We start from the raw sequence: 19,841 nt of genomic DNA, 5'->3' as shown, positions 1-19,841 counted from the left end.
AGGGGGAAACCTAAAACTTGGAAAACACTTAGAGTGGAGGGATCGGGATGAAACTTGGTGGGAAAAATAAACACAAGTGCTAGATACATGATTGACATAAACGGAACGGATCCGCTCTCTTTGGGATAGTTGGGTGGGGTTATTTCTTAAAAATTGGAAAAAATGAGGTATTTTTAACTTACGAACAGGTGATCGGATCTCAATGAAATTTGATATTTAGAAGGCTATCGTAGCTCAGAGCTCTTATTTTAAACCCGACCAGATCTGGTGACATTGGGGGGGGGGGAGTTGGGAGGGGGAAACCTAAAACTTGAAAAACACTTAGAGTGGAGGGATCGGGATGAAAGTTGGTGGAAAAAATAATCACGAGTCCTAGATTCATGATTGACATAACCGGAACGGATCCGCTCTCTTTGGGGTAGCTAGGGGAGGGGTTAATTCTGAAAAATTAGAAAAAATGAGGTATTTTTAACTTACGAACGGAGTATCGGGTCTCAATGAAATTTAATATTTAGAAGGATAATGTGTCTCAAAGCTCTTATTTTAAATCCTGACTGGATCTGGTGACGTTGGGGGAAGTTTGGGGTGAGGGAACCTAAAATCATGGGAAACGCTTAGATTGGAGGAATCGGGATGAAACTTGGTGGGAAAAATAAGCAGAAGTCTTACATACGTGATTTACATAATTGGAACGGATCCGATCTATTGGGGGGGGGGGGGGGTTAGTTCTGAAAAATGAGAAAAAATTACGTATTTTTAACTTACGAAAGAGTGATCGGATCTTCATGAAACTTCATATTTAGAAGGACCTCGTAACTCAGATCTCTTAATTTTAAATCTCAACTGGATCAAGCGTAATGGGGGGGGGGGGCAGTTTGGGGGGACCGGAAATCTTAGAAAATACTTAAAGCGGTGAGATCAGGATGAAACTGGATGGGAAGAATAAAAACCTGTTTAAGATACGTGACTGACATAACCGGACCGGATCTGCTCTCTTTGGTGGAATTGGAGGGGGGTATATTTTGAAATCGAGGTATTTGTAACTTACGAAAGGGTGACCAGATCTTAATGAAATTTGACATTTAGAAGGATCTTGTGCTTTAAAGTTCTTATTTTAAATTCCGACCAGATCCTGTGAATCTTAGAAAATACTTAAAGCGGTGAGATCAGGATGAAAATGGATGGGAAGAATAAAAACCTGTCTAAGATACGTGACTGACATAACCGGACCGGATCTGCTCTCTTTGGTGGAATTGGAGGGGGAGGTAATTTTGAAAATTGAGGTATTTCTAACTTACGAAAGGGTGACCAGATCTTAATGAAATTTGATATTTAGAAGGATCTTGTGCTTTAAAGTTCTTATTTTAAATCCCGACCAGATCCTGTGATGTTGGGGGGAGTTGGAGGGGGAAACCAGAATTCTTAGAAAACATGAAAATTTGGATATTTTTATCTTACGAATAGATGATCGGATCTTAATGAAATATGATTTTTAGAAAGGATTCATGTCTCAGAGCTCTTGTTTCAAATCCCGACCAGATCTTTTGACATTTGGGGGAGTTGGAGGGGGGAATCTTGGAAAAACACTTGGAGTGGAAGAATCAGGATGAAGCTTGGTGGATAGAATAAACAAATGTCCTTGATACGTGATTGACAAAATCGTAGTGGATTCGCTCTCTTTGGGGGAGTTGGGGGGAGGGGTTCAGTGATTTGGCGAGTTTGGTGCTTCGGACGTGCTAGGACGGTGAAAATTGATAGGCGTGTCAGGGAGCTGCACAATTTGACTTGATAAAGTCGTTTTCCCAGATGCGACCATCTGGGGGGCTAAAGGGAGAGGAAAAATTAGAAAAAATTAGGTATTTATAACTTACGAGTGGGTGATCGGATCTTAATGAATTTTGATATTTAGAAGGACATCGTGACTCAGAGCTCTTATTTTAAATCCTGACCGGAATTAAGCCTCTTATTTCTCCTTTTTAAATCAATCTATTGATTCATAGAATTTTGTTAGAGCTCATACCATATGATCTCGTGGCTCTTAGCTCTTCTCGCCTCGTCACATGTGCCATATGAGCTCTTAGCTCTTGTTTTGTCTACTATTTTGTCATCCGATTCGGATTTTAAAAGTTTCATTAGGTATTGAAACTGTCTTTTAAAGTAGTTTCAAGATAGTACGTATAGCATAACGATGAAAAAGTATATTTAAAAATAGTATAAATATAAAACTAAAAATTTGACTTCGTTGAAGAACACTGAAGAACGAGGTTGGAAGGTAAACCAAGCATAACTTGGAGACGCAAATCCTGAGACAGGAGATGGCTGCAATGTTGGCAAAAATTTTGATGAGGGTGACATCCTGAGCAAAAGGAATAAATTAGGATTTCCAGTGTTGAGGGGGTGACAGGCCCCTTTTTATTGAGGTAATGCATTTGTTTTGAAATTAAACAATATATTATCACGTTTTCAGGTGGAGAGGGTGGAGTGAATAGGGACAAGTTTATTTCATTTAATTCTTCCTGTCCTTCCCAACGTAGAGTCATGGTAAACAAACAAATCGATTAAGTTTATAGAAAAAAATGAATATCCACATTTTACAGTCTTCTCAAATGTCTTCTCAACCGGTTCCGGTTTTATCTCACTCAACCATAATGGGGAATTATTATAAAACGGATTTTTGTAAACATCGTTTGATCTTTGGTACCAGGCAAATCACAGAGTTTACAGAACCCAATCCGAGGGTGACTGGACCTTGTTTATTAAGATTTGCATTTTTGGATGTTTTGTTTCGTTTATATTTTGGTCAATCTATTTGTTCTCTATATTTACTATTTTTGGTCTTGTTTCAAGCAAATTCTCCGATTAACCAATACTTATGGATTTTTTTTTACAATAAGAATGTATTGTTTTATCTAATTCAATCTAGCAACTTACTTGTCATTGATCAAAACCTTGCTCCTAACAGAAGCAACGCACCAGAATTCTCTTAAGAGCCGTAAATCTTCGTTGCATTATTATTATTTACCATTCCCCCCCCCAGAATCACTTTCTATGGAGTGGCTATTGGAATAAAATTCAGAGGGGGCTCAATTGATTGGAAATTGATGGTTCTAGTACACTAATTTAAAAGCCAAAAGGGATCAGAAAGCAACCTTTTATGCCTCTTTCCCCTAAAGAAATTCGGTCTAAAAATTTCGATGGTCATTTTGCTCAAAATAGTCTAAAGTTCAAATTACTATGCTTGATTCTTTCATTAAACTTGTTGCGTGTTGATTTTGTTTGTGGAACTTGTTGCATACTCAGTTTTATTCGTGAAACTTGTTTCATATTTACTTTTCTCTTCATGAAATCTGAACATTGATTTTTCCCTCTTGAAACTGATTTTGTTCATGGACCCTAAACCTAACACACCATGTGTAGGCTAAGTGTAGGTTCCGCCACACTTGGTACAGTCCCCTAAACCTGATTTAATCTGCTACAAGTTCTAAAAACAAAATTAGTTTCACTTGGACCAAAATCAAAATTCAATTTTCATGAAGAGAAAAAACAAATATGCAACATGTTTCACAAAAAAAATTACCACGCAGCAAGTTCAACGAACAAAAATCAGCATGCAATCAGTTCCATGAACAAAAAATTGTTTCACGAGGAAAAAATCGATGTACAAGTTTTACGAAGAAAAATCAACATGTAACAAGTTTTACGCACAAATTAGCACCCAGCAAGTTCAACGACCAAAAATCAGCTCGTAAGAAGTTTCGTGAACAAAATTAGTTTCACGAGTAGAAAAAAAAATTAATATTACAACTTTCATGAAAAGGAAAACCAGTATGCTACGGATTTCACGAATAAAAATCAGCATGTAACAAGTCCTAAGAACAAAAAACCAACACGTAACAAATTCCACGAACAAAGCAGTTTCACGAGGAGAAAAATTAATATACAAGTTTCACGAAGAGAAAAATGAAAATGCAACAGAATTCACAAGCAAAAACCAGCACACAACAAGTTTTCACAAATAAAAATAAATACGCAGTAAGTTCCTTGAATAAAATCAGTTTCATGAAAAAAACATCAATGAATAAGTTTTACGAAGAGAAAAAATAACATGCAACAAATTTCAAGAACAAAATCAACAGAAAACAAGTTCCAAAAACAAAAACAGTAAGCACGCAACAAGTTCCATGACCAATATTAGTTTGACGAGGAGAAAAATCGAAGTACAAGTTTCATTGAGAGAAAAAAACAAAATGCACCAAGTTTTATGAAGTAGAATCAGCACAAAAGAGTTCCACGAACAAAATTGGTTTCACGAGGAGAAAAATCAATGTATAATTTTCACAAAGAAAAAATCAACATGCAGGAAGTTACACGAGCAAAAATCAGACCGCAACAAGTTTCATGAAAAAATCAACACACAGAAAGTTCCATGAACAAAAATAGTTTAATAAAAGGAAATATAAATGTACAAGTTCGACGATGAGAAAATGACCATTAAACAAGTTTTACGAGCTAAAATCGGCACGTAACAGGTTCCACGAACAATAATCATCACGCAAAAACTTCAATGATGAAGATCAGTTTCACCAGGGCTGAAAATCAAAGTACAAGGTTCACGAAGGGAAAATTAATGTGCAACAAGTTTCACAAAAAAAATCAACTCACAAAGAGTTCTATGAATAAAATCAGTTTCATAAGAAGCAAAAATCTATGTACAAGTTTCATGAAGAGAAAAACAACATACAAAAAGTTTTAAGAGCAACAATCGGCACGCTCGAAGTTCACAAAACAAAACAAAATCAGTATGGCAACGGATTCCATGAACAAAATCCATTTTATGAGAAGAAAAATCAGTAAACAAGTTTTATGAAGAGAAAAATCAATGTACAAAAAATGAAAGAAAAAAATCAAGACTTGGTGAGTTCCACGAAGAAAAATAAGCATTCAAAGAGTTCCATGAACAAAATCAGTTTCACAAGGTGAAAAATCAATGTACAAGTTTGACGAAGTGAAAAATCAACATGCAACAAGTTTCACGAGCAAAATCAGGATAAATACAGCAATTTCTTCATACAAAAATAAACACGCAACAGGTTCCGTGAACAAAATCGGTTTCAAGAAGAGAAAAATTAACGTACAAGTTTTATGAAGAGAAAAATAGACATGCAACAAGTTTCATGAACAAAAATAAGCACATTTCAACTTCCATGTTCAGAAATTAGAAGGCAACATGTTCCATGAACAAAATCAGTTTCAAAAGGAGAAAAATCAATGCAAAAACTCCACGAAGAAAAAATCAGTATGCATGAATTTTCATGGACAAAAAAAAATCAGCGTGCAATAAGTTCCACGAATAAAATCAGTACGAAACAGATTCTATGAACAAAACTAATTTCGTGATGATATAAATGAATGTAAATTTTTTATGAAGAGAAAAATCACCATGCAAGAAGTTTGATGAACAAAAATCAGCAGGTAAAAAGTTTCATGAGCAAAAATTCAACAAGCTATAAGTTCCATGAACAAAATTGGCTTCACAAGCAGAAAAATCAATGTACAAGTTTCACGAAGAGGAAAATCAACATGAAACAAGTTTCAAGAGCAAAAATCAGCACGCAATAAGTTCCATGAACAAAAATCCGCATACAAAAAGTTCCGTGAGCCAAATAAGTTTCACGAGTAGAAAAATCAATGTGCAAGTTTCCCAAAGGGAAGAATCAACATGGAACTATGAGCACCCAACAAGTTTGAAATCAAATTCACGAGGAAAAAATTAAGGTACAGGATTCACAAATAGAAAAAACAGCATGCAATAAGTGGCAAGAACGAAAATCAACACGAAACAAGCTCCATGAAAAAAATAAGTTTCACGAGGAGAAAAATCAATGTTGAAGTTTCAGGAAGAGAAAAAATGAACATGCATCAAGTTTCAAGAACACAAATCAGAACACAATAAGTTCCACGAACAAAATATTTGCAAGCAACATGTTCCATGAATAAAATCAGTTTCACAAGGAGAAAGATAAATGTACAACTTCCACACAGAGAAAAATCGACATTCAACAAGTTTCATGAGCAAAAATAAGCATGCAACAAGTTTAACGAACAAAAATCGGTACGCAACTAGTTCCATGAATAAAATCAGTTTTACGAAAAGAAAATTCAATGTACAAGTTTCACAAACAGAAAAATAAAAATGCAAAAAGGCTCACAAACAAAAATGAGCACATAACAAGTTGCTTTAACAAAATCAATTTCATGAGGTGAAAAATCAATATACAATTTTCGCGAAGTAAAAAATCAACCTGCTACAAGTTTCATACCACAAAAATCATAAATCAGCGCGTGTTCAAAAATGGACAAAAACCAGCCCGCAACAAGTTCCGCGAATAGAAATCAGCACGCAGCAAGTTTCTTGAACAAAATAAGTTTTATGAAGAGAAAAATCGATATACAAGTTTCACAAAAAAAAAATCAAGGTGCAACAAGTTCCTCCTCCCAAAAAAAAATCAGCACACAGCAATTGCTCGAACAAAATTAATTTCACGAGGAAAAAATCAATGTATAAGTTTGACAATGAGAAAAATCAATATGTAATAAGCTTTTCGAACATAAAAATCCGCACGCAATAAAAATCAACATGCGAGAAGTTTCTTGAACAAAATCAACTGCTTAAGTAGAAATAATCAGTGAATAAGTTCCAAAAAGAGAAAAAATTGACCTGCAGCAAGTTTCACGGATAAACATCAGATTGTAACAACTTCCGTGAACAAAAAATCAACACGCAACAAGTTCCATGAACAAGTTCCAGTTCACGAGGGGGAAAATAATATACAAGTTTCACGAAGAGAAAAATCAACATGGAACAAGTTTCACGAACAAAAAATCAGCGGGAAACAAATTCCAAAAACAAGTATCTACACGCAACAGCTTCCATGAATATACAGTTTCATAAAGAGAAAAATCAATGTACAAGCTTCACGAAGACAAAAATCAAAATGTATCAAGTCTTATAACCAAAAATCAGCAGGCAACAAGTTCCAAAAACAAAATCAATACGCAACAAGCAAGTTGCCTGAATTACGATATTCTGCATCGATACCATCTTTGTTTTTTTCCTTTTCCTCTTTCTAGGAAGAGTTAAGTTTTTCAATTATGGAAAAAACAAACTCGTTGGGGTTATTAACATATGTTTTTGTAAAACTGATGATTTGGAACAAATTCCTGGAATTTCTCAAGGAAAAAGTATTTGTAACATCTTTTCAAAAATTCTGTTAGCTCTACTGAATATTCTGCAAAATTTTTTGTGTCGTAAAACAAAAGGCAAGTGGGATATCAAATATTTGATTTGACGTGTCGTAGCACAGTGGTTGATATAATATATTGGCCCCCAGTCCCTGGTGCACTTCCTTCTTGAAGGGCCTTGAAACGGAGATTAGCACCAACGGTTTGGATTCTAAGAGTCTAGTTGTGTAAGCTAAACACGTAATTGATGTATATTGTTTATTTATACCCAGCCCCTTGAATTTAGGAAAAAGTAAAGGGAGGTTTTTCAAAACATAAATATAAGATCGTTTACCATCCAACCACTCAATACGACTACCAAGCTGAACAATCAATAATAAAATTAAGAAGATAACGATTAATATTCAGAAATTAAGACAGACTTAGAAATTTTGATCTTATCGATTTAATCGATTTGGAAAACAATTAATGCTTCAAAAACCTTTTATATTCACTTAGAACTACATCTGGTACTTGCACGATAAACCCTTACCGCAAAAGTTGTTCATTTATTGACATATTATAGAACTGTTTTTTTTCTTTAGTTTCTTTCAGCTTAGCGTGAGAAAAGACAAAGAAAAGTGACAAAATAGATGAGAAATATATAATTTGGGCTGTATATTTTCACATTAGGCGGGAGGGGGGGATAAAGTACTAAGACAGTATGAAGTTAGAAAAAATTCTTACTACATAATATGTGTAGTGATTGTTCCTAAAAACATCAGGCATGCAGAATCAGTATATCCCCCCCTGATAGTGCGCAAATATATAGCCCAAATTTCCTTCTAAAGTATTATATTTCTATCTTACTTTGGTATACTTCATTAGTATTGACCGTCAGAAAATATATGAGAAGAATATTAGATAGGGGTTGTATCATATAAGTACTCTACTTTTACCCCTTCTCCACCCAATGAATTTTACAATTCAGTCCCTCTAAAAACCAGAGAACTCTCGATCCTAGACATAATCAAAATTTTAACATAATCAACATTCGTCGTTCTTGTTCCATGCGGGTGTTCCTACAAAACATTAATGAAAACACTTAGAAAAAGTAGGACTTAGGCATAGTACATCTATACCTAAAAAAAAATACATAGAGAAGCCACTGGCTACCGGAGAAAAGCGAAAAAAATACATTAAGAATCATTACAAATATTTCGATTAAAAAAAGCAAAATTATATATTAAAAACAAATTAAATGCAATTTGAAAAAATATCATGAAACCCAATGAAAATAGTGACAAACTGAAATTAAAAATAATCCATAGGAGTTTGCTTTGTCGAAAACTCAGTCAAGGACAACCATTTCCTCCTACCTTGAACAATAGGGAAAATCCTTTTTGAATGTGTGGCACTGATGTGTCCTACTTTTTTTCTTCACCGCTAACAAAAGATAGAGCTTCATTGAGAGCTATTTAAAGTCTAATTTGACCGCTAATTTTTATATTTATTTATTTTTTAATAGGTTTGACATGAAAACCCCATCAAAAAGTGCAGAGTGCTTTTTATTAGATCAAGATGCCTTCAGCTTTCAGCCTACCCTAAAAATTTCCACTTAAATCAATAAGCTGTTCCTAAGAGATTGCTAATATGCCTTCTTAACAATTTACATAAAGACTTTTGAATTATTTCAAAATCCTCCCAAATATTCCCTCGGAGATTCATCTTCAGCCTAGATAGTAAATGTATGCACATGCTGCCTTTCTGTAGTTCAACATCCGACTTAACATGCCTTGAAAGCTAAAAATAATAAATAATACGAATGAATAGAAAAATAAGGGAAAATAGTACCAGGCTAGGCCAGTTAGTATTTTCATTTAAATCCTTTGAGCGGTTTTTGGAGAACCTTCGGAGAATCAAAGGCACAGTCTCACGCGTAGGAATCTAAACCATATTGCCATGTTTGTAGGCATGTACAGATACATTTATATGCTATGAATTTCTATATCTGATCGTCTGTGTACTAAAATTTCTTAATTAGAAAGTAAATTCAATTAAAAATATTTTACAGCTTCAAGAATTTAAGAATCGATAAAGTGTGTCTCATTTACGATAAAACTAATGAATATACTTTCCGATTACCAGGTTTCAGTTACATATCCTAAACCTTGACACGCATAGCCACATCCAGGGGAGAGGAGTTTTAGCCACCCTCCCCCCACCAAATATTTTTCTGACGCGTAAAATCGTAAAGAAAATGATTATAAATATGTTTTGATGGGTTTTTATCCCCCAATAAAAAAACAAACCTTGTCCAACCCTTCGAAAATAATCCCGGATACGAGACTACTGACAAAAAATAAAAAAGAGAAAAATCCCTAAGCATCAAATATAGAAAAAAAATGTCATAAAAAAAAAATCCTGGATACGACCCTGCTGACAAAAAAAAATAATAAAAAGAAAAACCCCTAAAAATCAACTGTAAAAACAACTAATCCCCAGGGGACAATGATAAAGACTTATACAATTTCAGTTAAATATCCTCAGCCATGACATGCAAGGCCGTATTAGGGGGAGGGGGCTTGACCCCTCTGAAAAGTTTGTCTGAATAAAAAAGTAACAAAACGAATAAAAAAGAAGTTCACACATTTTAATTTGTTTTTGTAGCCCCCCCCCTAAAACAAACACTTTATAATATTGAAATATATAAACAGGACTACAGTCAGTAGAAGGAAAAGATGAAAACTAACACGAAGTGGAAATTTTGCCTGTATGAAAACAAGACGTCTTAAACGCTGATGACAATATAGAAAATCAAATGGAATGAAAAAAAAAAGAAATAAAATACATTCTATTCATTTTTAGGATATTTTAGTTTTTATCTTTCTTTCATCATGCTGAAGACGCCTTATTTTCCTACAGGATAAACATCTGAAAACCCTACTGCAAAAGTTGCAGGCGCCTATTCGCCAAACTGTGGAATTTTGCATCTTTGGCCAGAAGTAAGATGCAAGTTAATTTGTACTTTTTTTTTTCGTGTGTTTTCCCAGGGGTAATCGTATCAAACAAGTGATCCTAGAAGATCAAAAGAGGACTCATTAGATTGGAGATCAAATTTCTACTCCCTTTCTAAGTGAGAATAAGTGCTGGTCGGAAACTAGTCCCATTCCCAACCCTCTTTTTATTCCTTGGTCCTGCTGATTACTAGGAAGTGCACATATATTGTTGCTGTTTTTTTCCTGTCACGGCGGGGGGAGGGTGCGTATGTGGGAGAATATTTGCATGGAGAATTTTTCGTAAGGGAAGGGATTTATTCATGGAAGAGGAGCTGAATTTGCTGTCATTACGTAAAAAAGATCAGAAATTGAATTTAAAAAAAAATTAGTCCCTTCAATCAAAAGTAAGGAGTAAATTTAAATATTAAAACAAACAGAAATTAGTGCCCCCTCCTCTAAACGTTAAAAATTGTTTTAAAACTTTAAGAAAGCTTTTAGTTCAGTTAGTCTTAGACTAGTTGTGATGAAACTTCTCAATATACTTTGCGATTGCCAGATTTCAGTTAAATATTCTAAGCCCTGACAGTCAAGGCTGTATCCAGGAAAAGGGTGTCACTCAACCATGACATGAAATACCATATTCAGAGGGAGGGGTTAACTTAAAAACAATAACTTTACCTCTCCCTCCTTAGAAAAAAATCCTGGTTACAGCCCTGATGACAAAAAATAAAAAGGAAAATCCCTAAATATAAACTATACAAAAAAACACGAATCCCGAGGGAACAATAATAAATAGTCATGCCATCTTAATATTTCAACACTTGAAACATAACTAAATATGAATGGGGTCCCAAATTAATTGGAGGTAAAAAAAAAGGTACCATAATAATTAATGAACTAGTTGATGCCGGACATGCCAGCCATTACAAAAAAAGGAAAAATGAAAAATATCAACAAAGAACAAACAAACAGGATTATGGTCAGTAGAATAAAAAGATAAAAACTAAAACGATACGGATAACCTACCCGTGTGAAAACTTGGCGTCTTCGACCTGGTGAAAGAAAGATAAAAACAAAAATAAAATAAAAACAAGTAGAATCCAAAACCAAGGAATGGAAACATCTTTTTAGTTTTTATTCTTCTTTCATAAGCATTAAGGACACCTTGTTTTAAAATTAAATAATAAAAAAACAACAAGTTTTTCAGCTGAAAATAAGGAGCAACATTAAGACCTACATCGAGCAGAAATTATTATTACGTATATGAAGAGGGCTGCCTCTTCGTCAACATCTCACTCTTTGCGCTAATGTTTTTCAGTACATTTAAAAAAGCTTCTCATTGTTCTAATTTCACTACCCATGTGTTTCATGAATCGTTCTTAAAGAATCGGAGCAAAATTCAAACTTTAGTGAAAAGAACCAGATGTTGGGGAGGAGGCCACCCCTTTACATATGTGATAATTTCTGTTCATTTTAAGTTTTAATGTTGCTTTTTAGTTTCAGTTGAAATAAGTTCACCTCAAATAATCCCAGGAATTCTGACCCAATCTTCACAGACAAATACTCTCCCCATAGAAATATCCTTCAGACAATTCAATCCTGGTTAACTTTTACCGAGGACAATTACCTTAGTATCTCTACGCGTAAAATTTGGACTGAAAAGAGAAAGCCAGACATTAAAACGGATTTTGTTTAGGAATTATTGCAAATTCCCTCAGTGTATTATTTTCCCTGACAAGTTCACCCTCTGAAAACTTCCTTCCTCAAGGAGAATTTCCCTGTGGAAGAAATCCCAGCAGAAAATCCCTTCTCTAAAATGTATGCACGCTTCCCAATAACAAATACTATGCGTAAGCAATGGACAGATTTTACAACTTATAGATCTTTCGCTGGGGGCTGTGGAGGAGGGGGATCATGTTAGATGTAGAGGGTCATTTTATCTCTGAAGACATAATTATTGGGCTTTTCAACTATGATGACTAAAAAGGTTATATCAAATTTTGATCGGACAATTTTGGGGTAAAAGGGACGGGGGAGAGACCTAGTTGCCTTCCAACATTTTTGGTTACTTAGTAAGGGGACTAGAACTTTTAATTTCCACTCGAATGAGCCCACTGACGATATTCTAGGACCACTGGGTCTATACAATAACCCCTAAAAATAAACGCGCATCCTTCCAAATTTAAAATATAAATTTCTCCCTAGCGCAGTGATTTATATCTGTAATAGTTTATATTTTTTGTATATTATGTAGATAAAAGTAAAAAGCCCTGATCTTTCTTCTGGCAAAAAAAAATGCAAAATTCCGCATTTTTGTAAATAGGATCTATACAGTAGGGTTCTGCGATGCGCTGAATCTGATTATGTTATGTTTATTAAGATTATATGACTTTTAGGTGGTGTCTTTTCCTTTTTAGAAGATAAGACAAATTTTCCCAGGCTCGTAACCTTAAATAGGTTAGGCTAAACTTAATGAAACTACTATATTTGAAAGCAATATAAAAATCCAATTCTTTTGATAAATCTATTGGCATCAAAATTCTTTTTTTAGAGTTTCGGTTACAAATGAACCGGGTCACTCCTTACTTACAGTTTTTTTTTTACCACGTACTGTTTGACAGGCAAAATGTCGGAAAATACTACTGTAGAAGTTTCAAGCTCCTATTTGCAAAAATGAGAAACTTTACATTTATTGCCCGAACGAAAATGCACATTTATTTTTGTTTCTTTATTTTTTTTTGTTCGTGTGTTTTCCCCAGGGGGGACAGTACCAAACCAGGGATCCTAAAAGATGGGAACTATTAATGGACTAGGAGATGAATTTTCTGTCATTGCTTAAAACAGATAAAATACTAAACCAAAAAGATAAGTTTCTTAAAGAAAAAATGTAAGGGCCCTCATCAGCTCCGCACTCTTAGCACTAAAAATTGTTTTAGAACTTTAAAAAATAGCTTATTGTTCTAATTAACTGTATTTTGTGTTTCAGGAGTCATTCTTAAATAATTGGAGCAAAAATTCAAATTTTTAGTTTTAAGAGCAAGGTATTAAGGGGGAAGCAATCCCCTCATATACTTAATAATTGTTGTTCGTTTTAAGTTGTAATGCAATTCCATAATTTCAGAGGAAAAACTTTTTTTATTTAGTTTTAAAAATAAGTAATTTACCACAATTTGGAAAATAGATAATACAAATTCAGTCTGAAAAAAACCCTAATCTCCAGGGAAAATTAGAAAAAATTAATAATAAAGTCAAATTATAAAAATAAAGTAAAATTAGTCATACCATCTTAACGTTTCAATACCTGTAGCATAACTGGATATCTACGCAATCTCGTAAGTAATGGACAAATTTTACAACTTAGAGCTTTCGTGGGGGGCTATGGGGGAGGGGGATCATGTTAGATGTAGAGGGTAATTTTATCTCTGAAGACATAATTATTGGGCTTTTCAACTATGATGACTAAAATGGCTATATCAAATTTTGATCGGACAATTTTGGGGGAAAAGGGACGGGCGAGAGACCTAGTTGCCCTCAACATTTTTGGTTACTTAAAAAGGGCACTAGAACTTTCAATTTCCACTCGAATGAGCCCACTGACGATATTCTAGGATCACTGGATCTTTACAAATACCCCTGAAAAAAAACGCGCATCCTTCCAAATTTAAAATATAAATTTCTCCCTATTGCAGTGATTTATATCTTTAATAGTTTATATTTTTTGTATATTATGTAAATAAAAGTAAAAATCACTGATCTTTCTTCTGGCAAATAAAATGCAAAATTCCACATTTTTGTAAAAGCCTGAGGTGGATCTGATTGTGTTATTAAATAAAAAAAACAAGTTTTTTCAACTGAAAGTAAGGAGTGACATCAAAACTTAAAACGCACAGAAATTACTTCGTATATGAAAGAGGCTGCTTCCTCATCAACTCCCCGCTCTTTACGCTAAAGTTTGACTCTTTCTCTCAATTCTTCTTTCTAAAACAGTAAAAAACTTTAGCGTAAAGAGCGGGGCGTTGATGAGGAAGCAGCCTCTTTCATATACGAAGTAATTTCTGTGCGTTTTAAGTTTTGATGTCACTCCTTACTTTCAGTTGAAAAAACTTGTTTTTTTTTATTTAATTTCTGAACGTTTTTGAATCAATGCATGTTTTGATTTTGGCTCTCCGCAGAGGAATAATCAAAACGAAATTTGCATATTTTTTTTTTGGCTCAATGGCTTTCTCATAATTTTGATCGAATGATTTTGAGAAAAAAAGAGCGGGGGACGAAGCCTAGTTGCCCCCCGATTTTTTGGTTAATTAAAAAGGCAACTAGAACTTTTAATTTTTTACGAATCTTTTTATTGGTAAAAGATTTACGTAACTTACAAATTAGCTTACGTAAAGAACTTTTGTATTCTCATGTTTTTATTACATATATGAGGGGATTTGCCCCATCGTCAGTACCTCGCTCTTTACACTACAGCTTAAATTTTATCCCAATTCATTAAGAATGACCCCCTGAATCACAAAAGCCGCAGAATAAGTAGTTGAAATTACCGAAAATACTTTAGCGTAAAGAGCGAGGTATTAGAAGGAGGTGAGCCCCTCATATGGGTAATAATTTCTGTTTGTTTTAAGTTTTATTGCTGTTCCTTACTTCCAGCTGAAAAAGCTTTTTCACTTTTATTTTTTAATTGTTTTTTTTTTAAATAATGCTAGTAAATCCTGCTCTCCCTTCATGGAAATTTTCTTCTCCCATTACAAATTCTCGAAGGAAAGTTCCCCCAGCATATCCCCCTCTTCTCAACCCCTCCCCCAAACCAAAAAAATCCTCCTGAAAACGCCTGTATACTTCCCAATAACCATTACTATATGTAAGCACAGGTCAAAGTTTGTAACTTGTTGCCCCTCCCACGGGGACTGTGGGGGAGTAAGTCGTCCCCAAAGACATAGTTATAAGGTTTTTCGACTACGCTGAATAAAATGGCTATCTCAGAATTTTGATCCGTTGACTTTGGGAAAATAATTAGCGTGGGAGGGGGCCTAGGTGCCCTCCAATTTTTTTGGTCACTTAAAAAGGGCACTAGAACTTTTCATTTCCGTTAAAATGAGCCCTCTTGCAACATTCTAGGACAACTGGGTCGATACGATCACCCCTGGGGAAAAAAAACAAAAAAAAAAAAAAAAACAAATAAACACGCATCCGTGATCTGCCTTCTGGCAAAAAATGCAAAATTCCACATTTTTGTAGATAAGAGCTCAAAACTACTACAGTAGGGTTCTCTGATACGCTGAATCTGATGGTGTGATTTTCGTTAAGATTCTATGACTTTTAGGGGGCGTTTCCCCCTATTTTCTAAAATAACGCAAATTTTCTCAGGCTCGTAACTTTTGATGGGTAAGACTAAACTTGATGAAACTTATATATTTAAAACCAGCATTAAAATGCAATTCTTTTGATGTAGCTATTGGTATCAAAATTCCATTTTTTAGAGTTTTGGTTACTATTGAGCCGGGTCGCTCCTTACTACAGTTCGTTACCACGAACTGTTTGATGTTTGTTAAGATTATATGACTTTTACGTGATGTTTTCTCCTTTTTAGAAGATAAGACAAATTTTCCCAGGCTCCTAACCTTAAATAGGTTAGGCTAAACTTAATGAGACTACTATATTTGGAAGCAACATAAAAATCCGATTATTTTGATACATCTATTGGCATCAAAATTCCTTTTTAGAGTTTCGGTTACAATTGAACCGGCTCACTCCTTATTTACAGTTTGTTTTTTACCACGTACTGTTTGACAGGCAAAATTTTGGAAAATCCTATTGTAGAAGTTTCAAGCTCCTATTTGCAAAAACGAGAAACTTTACATTTATTGCCCGAACAAAAATGCCTTTTTTTTGGTTTCTTTATATTTTTTTGTTTGTGTGTTTTTCCCAGGGGGGACAGCACCGAAGCATGATCCTAAAAGATGGGAATTATTAATGGACTAGGAGCTGAATTTTCTGTCATTACTTAAAACAGATAAAATACTAAACAAAAAAGATAAGTTTTTTCAAGAAAAAATGTAAGGACCCTCATCAGCTCCTCAATCTCAACACTAAAAATTGTTTTTGAACTTTAAAATAAAGCTTATTGTTCTAATTAAATGTATCTTGTGTTTCAGGAGTCATTCTTAAATAATTGGAGCAAAAATTCAAAACTTTAGTTTAAAGAGCAAGGTGTTAAAGAGGAAAGTTGTAACGCAATTCCATAATTTCAGAGGAAAAAACTTTTTTATTTATTTAGTTTTAAAAGAAGTAATTTACCACAATTTGAAAAATAAATATTACAAATCCAGTCTAAAAAAAAACCTAATCCCCAGGGAAAATTAGTAAAATTAATAATAAAGTCAAATTATAAAAAATAAAGTAAAATTAGCCATACGATCTTAACGTTTCAATACTTGTAGCATAACTGGATATCAACGCAATCTCAGATGGAGCAGAGGTCAAAATAAGTACAATCATTTATTAATATTCAAATAAAGAAAGGAATAAAAAAATGATTCTACTATAGCTAAATAATGCCAAAGGTATTATTTGGCTAAATGATTCTAAAATGGTGAATTGTAAATGAATATCATTATAATCCCTAATTAATTGGAGGTCAAAAAGAATATTTTAGTAATTAGCATTCAACAGGAAGGAAAATGGAAAGAATGCTCAAGTTGACAAATATTTATACAACTGTTGAATATTTAAGAATCTTAAAATATACATTAAGGCGAGGTTCAAAATTGAAGTAAGGGTAGCCTTCTGTCTCTCAATTCCCTAGATACCGTCGATTGTCAAAAACCCTTCAAATAGCATTTATTCAATGGCGGAAATAGAAGGTTAATTATACCAGCTTGTCAATCTGGTCTCTAGGGTGATCTGAAACGGTACTTTCTGACAAAAAACTTGTGAAAATTTCAGGTAGCTGAAAATATTCTGTGGGACTGTTGGAAAACAGGCAAATACATCGAAAAAAGGTTGCAATCATCTTACCGGTTATTGTCTTCTGTTCATGATAGTACCGATTTTGTTCTAAAAGCAATATACTTCATAGAGAACACTTGTGAAAAAGAGCTGGACATTTTCTAAGATTTCTAAGCAATCAGAAGAAATAGAGCAAGATCCTAGCGAACATTTTGTAGCAACTTCAAGAAGCGATGGCCTGATATTAAAAGTGGTATCTTCCACCAATGAATACTTTTTAAATATAAATTTTCAATTTTAACATGGAATTTTCGAGTTCCATCAGTTCACTTAATCACGGCCTTAAATTCAAACAGTTTCCGAGTTTAGAAAAACAGTTGGTACTTATCTGTTTCAGCCACCACACTCAAAAAATGAAGTTAGGTTATAGTTAATCCTAATGAAATATACCTAAGTATGATGAAAATAAAATGCTGTGGTAACAAAATTATGGAAACTTCAACAGAGACTTATGGATATTGGGCTCCCCCATAACTTATTATTTTAAATGGTTTCTAGCCTAACCTATCCAAAATACCGACTAAAATATTTGAACAAACTGTACCTACGCTCTAGTGTAAGTACACTCTCTCACGCTAAGCTTAAAGAAACCGGTTCTTTCATACCAAGAACTGGAGTGTGGTGGCTATAACAGATAAGTGCCCAATATTGTTCAAAACAATCCCCATGGATCAATAAGTAAAAGTAGCCCTGCCATCTTAATTCAACAGTTGAAGCGTAACTGAATATTACTGTAATTGAGGTTATTGTAGGTTATCAAGGTTATCGTAATATCACTGTATCGAGGTATGAATGTAAATCAAACAGTTCGTGGTAACGAACTGTAGTAAGAAGCAACCCGGCTCAATAGCAAACAAAACTCTAAAAAACGGAATTTTGATACTAATAGATACATCAAAACAATCGGATTTTTATGATGATTTTAAATATATAAGTTTAATTAAATTTAGCCTTAACCATCAAAAGTTACAAGCCTGAGAAAATTTGCCTTATTTTGGAAAATAGTGCCCCTAAAAATCATAGAATCTTAACAAAAATCACATCATCGCATTCAGCGTATTAGAGAATTCTACTATAGAAGTTTCAAGGTCCTATCTACAAAAATGGGGAGTTCCATATTTTTTTGCCAGAAGACCGATCATGGGTGCGTGTTAATTTGTTTTCTTTTTTTCCAGGGGTGATCTTATCGCTTCAGTGGTGCTAGAATGTCGCGAGAGGGCTCATTATAACGAAAATTAAAAGTTCTACTGCCCTTTTTAAGTGACCGAAAAATTGGAGGGCACCTAGGCCCCCACCCACGCTCATTATTTCCCGAAGTCAACGGATCAAAATTTTGAGATAGCCATTTTGTTCAGCATAGTCAAAAAACCTAATAACAATATCTTTATGGACGACTTACTCCCTCACTGTCCAAGGGGGAGGGTCTGCAAGTTACAAAATTTGACCAGTGTTTAGGTATAGCAATGGTTATTGGAAAGTGTACAGACGTTTTCAGGGGGATTTTTTGGGTTGAGAGGGAGGGGGTTGAGGGGCGAGGGTTACGTGGGAGGATTTTTCCATGGAGGAATTTGTCATGGGATTAGATAGTTTCGACAAAGCGAGCGCAGGATATTCTAGCACTATTTAAAACAAAAACTAAACAATTAAAAAGTAAACATGAAAATGTTTTTTTTTCAGTTGAAAGTAAGGAGTAGCATTAAAACTTAAAACGAACAGAAATTATTAAGCATATGTGGGTTTCATGTCCTCCTAAATACCTCGCTCTTTGCGTTAAAGTATTTTTAGTAATTTAAACTAGTTATTTTATTGGAGGGCAACTAGGCCTCCTCTCCCACAACTTTTTTCTCAAAATCTTTGGATCAAAACTAAGAGATAGCCATTTAGCCCCCCCCCCCTCAAAAAAAATATTATGCCGATTTCGTTTTAATCATTCATGCGCAGACAGCAAAATAAAAAAATATATTAATTCAAAAACGTTCAGAAATTAAATGAAAAAACAAGTTTTTTAACTGAAAGTAAGGAGCGACATTAAAATTCAAAGCGAACAGAAATTACTCCGTACACTAAATGGGCTTTTCCCTCCTCAACGCCCTGCTCTTTACGCTAAAGTTTTTTACTATTTTAAAAAGTAAAGTTGAGAGAAAGAGTCAAATTTTAGCGTAAAGAGCGGGGTGTTGAGGAGGGAAAAGTTCTTTAATATACGGAATAATTTCTGTTCGTTTTAAGCTTTAATATTGCTCCATACTTTCAGTTAAAAAACTTGTTTTTTTTTCATTTAATAATATAATGGCTAAATATTAGTTCAGTATGTGAATATTCGACGACAAAAAACAACTGATTATGGCATTCCAATTTCACTAGATGCTAAGCACCTTTTCAAATAGTTCGTGGCAATAAACTGTAAACCAGGAGCGACCCAGCTCAATCGTAACCAAAACTCTAAATAAACGGAATTTTGATACTGATACATATGTCAAAAGAATTGAATGTCAAAAGTTTCATTATGTTTAGTCTTACCTATAAAAGGTTACGAGCCTGAGAAAATTTGCCTTACTTTCGAAAAAAGGCTTTTAATACCCCTTAAAAGTCATAGAATATTATTAAAAATCACAAATT

Source organism: Artemia franciscana, chromosome 3 (assembly GCF_032884065.1).
Source record: "Artemia franciscana chromosome 3, ASM3288406v1, whole genome shotgun sequence".
Taxonomy (NCBI): Eukaryota; Metazoa; Arthropoda; class Branchiopoda; order Anostraca; family Artemiidae; genus Artemia; species Artemia franciscana.
Note: the sequence above shows the minus strand (reverse complement) of the source record.